The sequence below is a fragment of the Macrobrachium nipponense genome, chromosome 15 (genome assembly GCF_015104395.2).
Source record: "Macrobrachium nipponense isolate FS-2020 chromosome 15, ASM1510439v2, whole genome shotgun sequence".
NCBI lineage: Eukaryota > Metazoa > Arthropoda > Malacostraca > Decapoda > Palaemonidae > Macrobrachium > Macrobrachium nipponense.
Window position 1 is genome coordinate 42,529,450 of NC_087208.1, and position 6,235 is coordinate 42,535,684.

Below are 6,235 nucleotides of genomic sequence, written 5' to 3' on the forward strand. Positions count from 1 at the left end.
TATGATATCCATCGTTGTAAATAGAATAAAAGGACCCTTCTCCCGGTGAACGCTTTCTGAAGTTCAGGAATACACTTCCAAATTGAGTGATCCAGAAATTCTGAAAACATTCCGAGACTCAGAAATACAGTGATAATGGAAAGGTGACTCCAGTGCCACATAACTCCAGAAATTCCAGGAGAAAAAATCATGGAATTCTGGAAACTTTCTGAAACTTAAGAAAACAATAAGGGAAAACTGAGTCCAGTGCTACAGAAGCCTGGAAACTTTCCTGGAAACTTTCTGAAACTCAGAAATACAATAAGGGAAACCTGACTCCAGTGCTACAGAAGTCCAGAAAATCCAGCGAAAAAAATCATGGGAATTCTGGAAACATTCTGAGACTCGGAAATACAATGTCAATGGAAAACTGACTCACAAGTGCTACAGAAATCAAGAAAAAAAAAACATCATGGAACTTCTGGAAACGACAGTCCTTCCCCAATGGGTGGGGATGGGCTTCTCTGCCACGGCGTCGGCTTTCGTTAATGTCACCTTCCAGCCGATAGATGGCACTGACGTCGGCTTGGATTACGTGGAGGAGGACAATGCAACGGTGGTGTACAGTAACAGCAACGAAACCAGCTCTCCTATTGTGAGTAATAAGTTTACAGATTGTGTGTGTATTTATGTATGTATATATATATATATATATATATATATATATATATATATATAATATATATATATATATATATATATGTTTACGTGAGAAGCTGTCTGTAGTATTTCGTAATATAGCATGTTACAGAGAATATGTGAAATCCATCTAGGGATTTAGTGCTAGCCCTGGAGGGGTCAAATGGTCTCGCTGTGTTTAATACTAGCCCCTGGGGGATATAATACGCTAGGGACACTTGACCGCCCAGGGGATAGTACTAAACGCGGCCAAACGCACTGGACTCCACAGGGGCTATAGTAGATTCACATCAACCGTGCATGTGATGTCTAGGCCAGTCCCTTACGACGCTCCTGATTGGCTGTTGATAAGCCAATCACAGGGCTGAAAACTCTCAATCCCTCTCGAGTTCACAGAGGTAGGATGAATGCTCCACCTCTCCTGAGGGATATGTCTTTCACCATCACTCAGGAGAGTGGAACACACATCCTGCCTATGTGAACTCTCGAGGGAGACTGAGTTTCAGCCCTGTGATTAGCTTATCAACAGCCAATCAGGATGTATACGAGTCACTCATTTCACAGTGTTATTATACCCTCAAAAACTAAAGATATGCTCAACAATGATCAAAACTGCCGCTGTTTACCAATTAGTAAATTTGCTTTCCAGATGATATACAATTGAATAAAGTAACATTTGAACCTCATAAAACACTTCCATTCGTCTCCTACTTAAATACAATCAGACAATAACACGCAGTATTTACTTTTAATTTTATTGAAGAAGGAACCTATCCATATATTTGGCCCCAAAGGAAGCCTTATTGAGATAAGTAGAGATGTTCAGGCTGGACACTTATTTTCAAATTACATTTACTGATTGCCGGATTGGTCTTGTTAGAGAAAAGTGTAGCATGGGGGGTAAGCTATTCATTCTCTCTCTCTCTCTCTCTCTCTCTCTCTCGCTCTCTTCTCTGTAGCCATCAAGAGGAGTGCTTCTAGAAACATTTTCCTCTTATCTGCTTCCTCTTTGTTGTTTCGTCTCGGTTGTTTTCCTCTTGATTAGAGACTTTGAAACATGTTTCTTGTATAGATGTTTTATCCTGTTCTAGACGAGACGCGAAAATGAATTGGCCTATTCTCTCTCTCTCTCTCTCTCTCTCTCTCTCTCTTCTCTCTCTCTCTCTCTCTCTCTCTCTTTAACGTTGTATATATACACACACATCTCTATTAAATATATTCTGTTTAAACAACAATGATATACTCAATGCAACAGGTTTGTGTGAGGTTGCCATAATACACGGATGAGTAATCTAGACAAGTATATTCAAAGGTAATAAATGCTGGTTGTCGAAATCGTGAATGGGACCCCCACTTAAGCCTGCCTCTCTCTCTCTCTCTCTCTCTCTCTCTCTCTCTCCTCTCTCTCTTTCTCTCTCTCTCTCTCTCTCTGTGCGTCCTTGGTAAAAAAAAAAAAAGTTTCCATCTCGCCTTATCGTTCTGTCGCCATACACTCGGCGACTCGTGCGAGCGATAAGCCACGCACCTCCATCTTCGTCATTAATATACCTTCTTTGATGTCGACTTCTCTCTCTCTCTCTCTCTGGCTCTGTGGCCGCTTTGGGATTGTCCACCACAGCACCGGCGGCGTGGAAAAGGCCACGTAGGCCTAATTGGGCGGGGGGGGGGGGGGGGGGGGGAGGAGCGTCTCAATATGTGCGTTATATTATTATATTATAATGGCCTGGTGTGTGGTCTTTTGTGGTGGATCTGTGATGTGTATGTATGTATGTATGTATGTATGTATTAATGTGTATATATATATATATATATATATATATATATATATATATATATATATATATATATATTATTGAACTACAGTTTCTCATTGGTTTTTGCGCGGCTACCAATCCTGTGGTCCGAAGTTCGATTCTCGGCTCGGCTAACGCAGAATCAGGGGGATTTATTTCTGGTGATAGTAATTAATTTATCGATATAATGTGGTTCGGATCGCCACAATAAGCTGTAGTTCCCGTTGCTAAGTGACCAATTAGCTCCCAGCTACGTATATACATCTAATCCTTCGGGCCAGCACTAGGAGAGCTGTTAATCAGCTCAGTGGTCTGGGAAAACTAAGATATACTATACTCTTAAGCTACAAATGTCCTTTGATGTCCAATTTGCTCCAACTTGGAATTAATATATTTTCGTATATGTAACCGAAGGGTAATTTTCTTAGTTGATAATAACTTCGTCCTCTTGTGGATTCGAACCAGCACACAGAGGAGATATCAGGACTTCAGTGATGCTGGCCGAGTCGGTAACTTCACTGAAGTCCTGATTTCTCCTCTGTGCGCTGGTTCGAATCCACGAGATTCCCCTTCAGTTAACATATATGAAATTATATAATTCAAAGGTAGAATGAATTGGATATTAAGGGACATTTGTAGCTTAATGCATGCATATGAATCACGGTGATGTGATAAAATTCATATATACAGGGTTTCTATAAAGTCCCAGTACCATTACAAGTATTTATTGCTCAGAATGGTACTGGGACTTTATTGACACCCTGTGTAATATATATATATATATATATATATATATATATATATATATGTATATATATATATATATATATATATATATATATATATATATATATATATATATATATATATATATATATATATACAGAGTATCCATAAAATCCCAGTTCCATTCTGAGCAATAAACACTTGTAATGGTACTGGAACTTTATGGACACCCTGTATATAAGAATTATATATATATATATATATATATATATATATATATATATATATATTATATATATATATATATATATATATATAACCTATATGTACACATATATACTATGTATGTGCATCAGAGAGAGTGAGAGAGAGAGAGAGAGAGAGAGAGAGAGATGAAAGTATTAAGCTTCCAGCTTCCAGCTTCCAGCTTCCAACCGCAAGTTACAACAGAGGAAAGATAATTAAGAGGCTGCCAACAATCACCTCTTGATGGTCCCTCCAAGCTCACTAAAACACAGACCCACGAATTACCCTGGTGTCCCAGAGACGAGGGTTAGTGTGGTTGATGTTGTAAGAGCTACGTGTATTCCGTAAGATGAAGTATGTTGTTCGCATATTTATGACTTACTAAGGCTTTAAAGTTAAGTGTATCTAATTGTTGGGGACTGGAAAATGAATAATGATACAAAAAATTACTTTCACGAAGAATAAGTTGAGTGTATCATAGTTCAACTTTACCACTGAGAGCTGATTAACAGCTCTCCTAGCAACAGGACCTACGGCTTATTGTGGGATTCGAACCACATCATATCAAGAAATGAAAATTTCTAATCACCAGAAACAAATTCCTCTGATCCCACGTTGGCAGAGCGGGGAATCGAACTCGAGACTACCAAATCGGTAGGCAAGCACGTAACCCACTGAGGATTAAATGTGTTTAGTCATAAATTACAAGGCGCGATCCGACCTCCAGCTCACTCGGGCTGGGCGTGCTGAATCTGCTGAAATCAACGGTGAAATGAAACGTTGTTTCAATATCGAAAATTAAAATAAATACGCTATATTCTATTAGGAATAATTGTTCTGTACTGTTTAACATACACATTATTTATTTTTTTTACATTTTCACTGTAATAAATCAATCGTAAATATCCTATCCAAAAATTCCTGTATCTTTAACTAAAAGTGAAACACGTTTTTTCAGACCTTTTTAAGGCTCTCCATAGACCTTTCCTACCCCCGAACAAGAACAAGAACAACAACAAAGTACTTTGTAGGCTTACTCCCCAAGTAAGCAAAAAATGTAAGGATTTTTTCCTTACTCGGGGAGTAAGCCTTACAAACTACTTTGTTGTTGTTGTTTTTGTTCTTGTTGGGGAGGTAGGAAAGGTCTATATGAAAGAGCCCAAGAAGGTCTGAAAAGAGGTGTTTCGGTTTGAGTTAAAGATACAGGAATCTTAGGATACGTTATTCATGATTTATTTATTAGAATGAAAATGTAAAAAAACAAATAATGTGCTTGTTAAACAGTACAGAACAATTACTTCTAATAAAGTATAGCGTATTTATTTTGATTTTCGTTGGTGGTTTATGATACTTATGATTTAGAATATTTACGGTTTATATACAGAGTTGGTTTCAGGGCCTGTATCTTAATAACTTCTGTATCTTAATAACTTACTAAAACATTGATATTTATGCCACTGGTCAGTGGCGGGAAGATAAAGTAAGTCAGTAAGTTAATAAATAAAATGAGAATAAATATCTCACACAAGGAGTCACACCAACATTTCACCGACTCATTCCACTCATTGTTTGTTTGTATGATGTTTTTACGTAGCATGGAACCAGTATGGTTATTCAGCAACGGCTTTATACGTGACTTCCGAACCACGTTCGAACTTCTATATCACCTAGACAAATACACATCTCTAGCCCCTCAGTAGAAAGCACGAGAATCGAACTCGCGGCCACCGAGGTGGCAGGCCAATAACATACCGACCACACCGCGAGAAGCTTATTCCACTAATGAAGAACAATAGGGACTTTACGGTCGACATTCCCCTACGGAATTTAATACGAAGTTTGAATGTGTAGACACTTAAAACGGTCTCCCTCGTCTTCGAGAATATTCAAGATGCCGGGGGAGAGCAATATTGTCATTAGCATAATAAACGATGCTTTTCATTTTGTAATTAACAAAAATAATGAGGCATTTTTCCTCGTCCGGTACGACAAAGAGAGAGAGAGAGAGAGAGAGAGAGAGAGAGAGAGAGAGAGAGAGATGGTAGCCATAAAAAAAAGTGAGAGTGTGGGACAGTGGCTATAACTGATTTCAGTGGAGAGAGAGAGAGAGAGAGAGAGAGAGAGAGAGAGAGAGAGAGAGAGAGAGAGAGAGAGAGAGAGGGTGGTTGAAATAAGAGCGAGAGAGAAGAAGGGGTTGACGTAAGAGAGAGAGAGAGTAGCTATCACTCATTTGAGGTGCAAAATTGAGAGAGAGAGAGAGAGAGAGAGAGAGAGAGAGAAATGGTTGACATAAGAGAGAAGCTATCCAACTATCATTCGAGTGGGAGAGAGAGAGAGAGAGAGAGAGAGAAAGAGGAGAGAGAGAGAGATGGTTGACATAAGAGAGAAGCTATTCACTATCATTCGAGAGAGAGAGAGAGAGAGAGAGAGAGAAATGGTTGACATAAGAGAGAAGCTATCACTATCATTCGAGTGGTAAAGAGAGAGAGAGAGAGAGAGAGAGAGAGAGAGAGAGAGTAGCCATCCCTCATTTGAGAGAGAGAGTAGCCATCCCTCATTTTAGAGAGAGAGAGAGAGAGAGAGAGAGAGAGAGAGAGAGCCTCTGATGATGAAGCGTCTCGAGGGAATATCAAATTCGCCCAACATTGTCTGACGCAGAATTTTACCCGGGAGGAACAAAACCCTAAGAGATGAAAAATTTCCGTCATTAAAATTGTTTTTACTCATTTTCCCCAGATACAAGATGTGACGTTATTCAATCCTTAAGTGATGTTGGAGGGGAGAGTTATAAA

The 6,235-nt window shown here is 38.9% G+C and overlaps 1 pseudogene; it reads left to right on the forward strand.

Moving 5' to 3' along the window:
* Window positions 1–277: 277 nt before the first annotated feature.
* Window positions 278–6,235, forward strand: part of LOC135226836 (G-protein coupled receptor dmsr-1-like) — an 11,573-nt pseudogene continuing 5,615 nt past the window's right edge.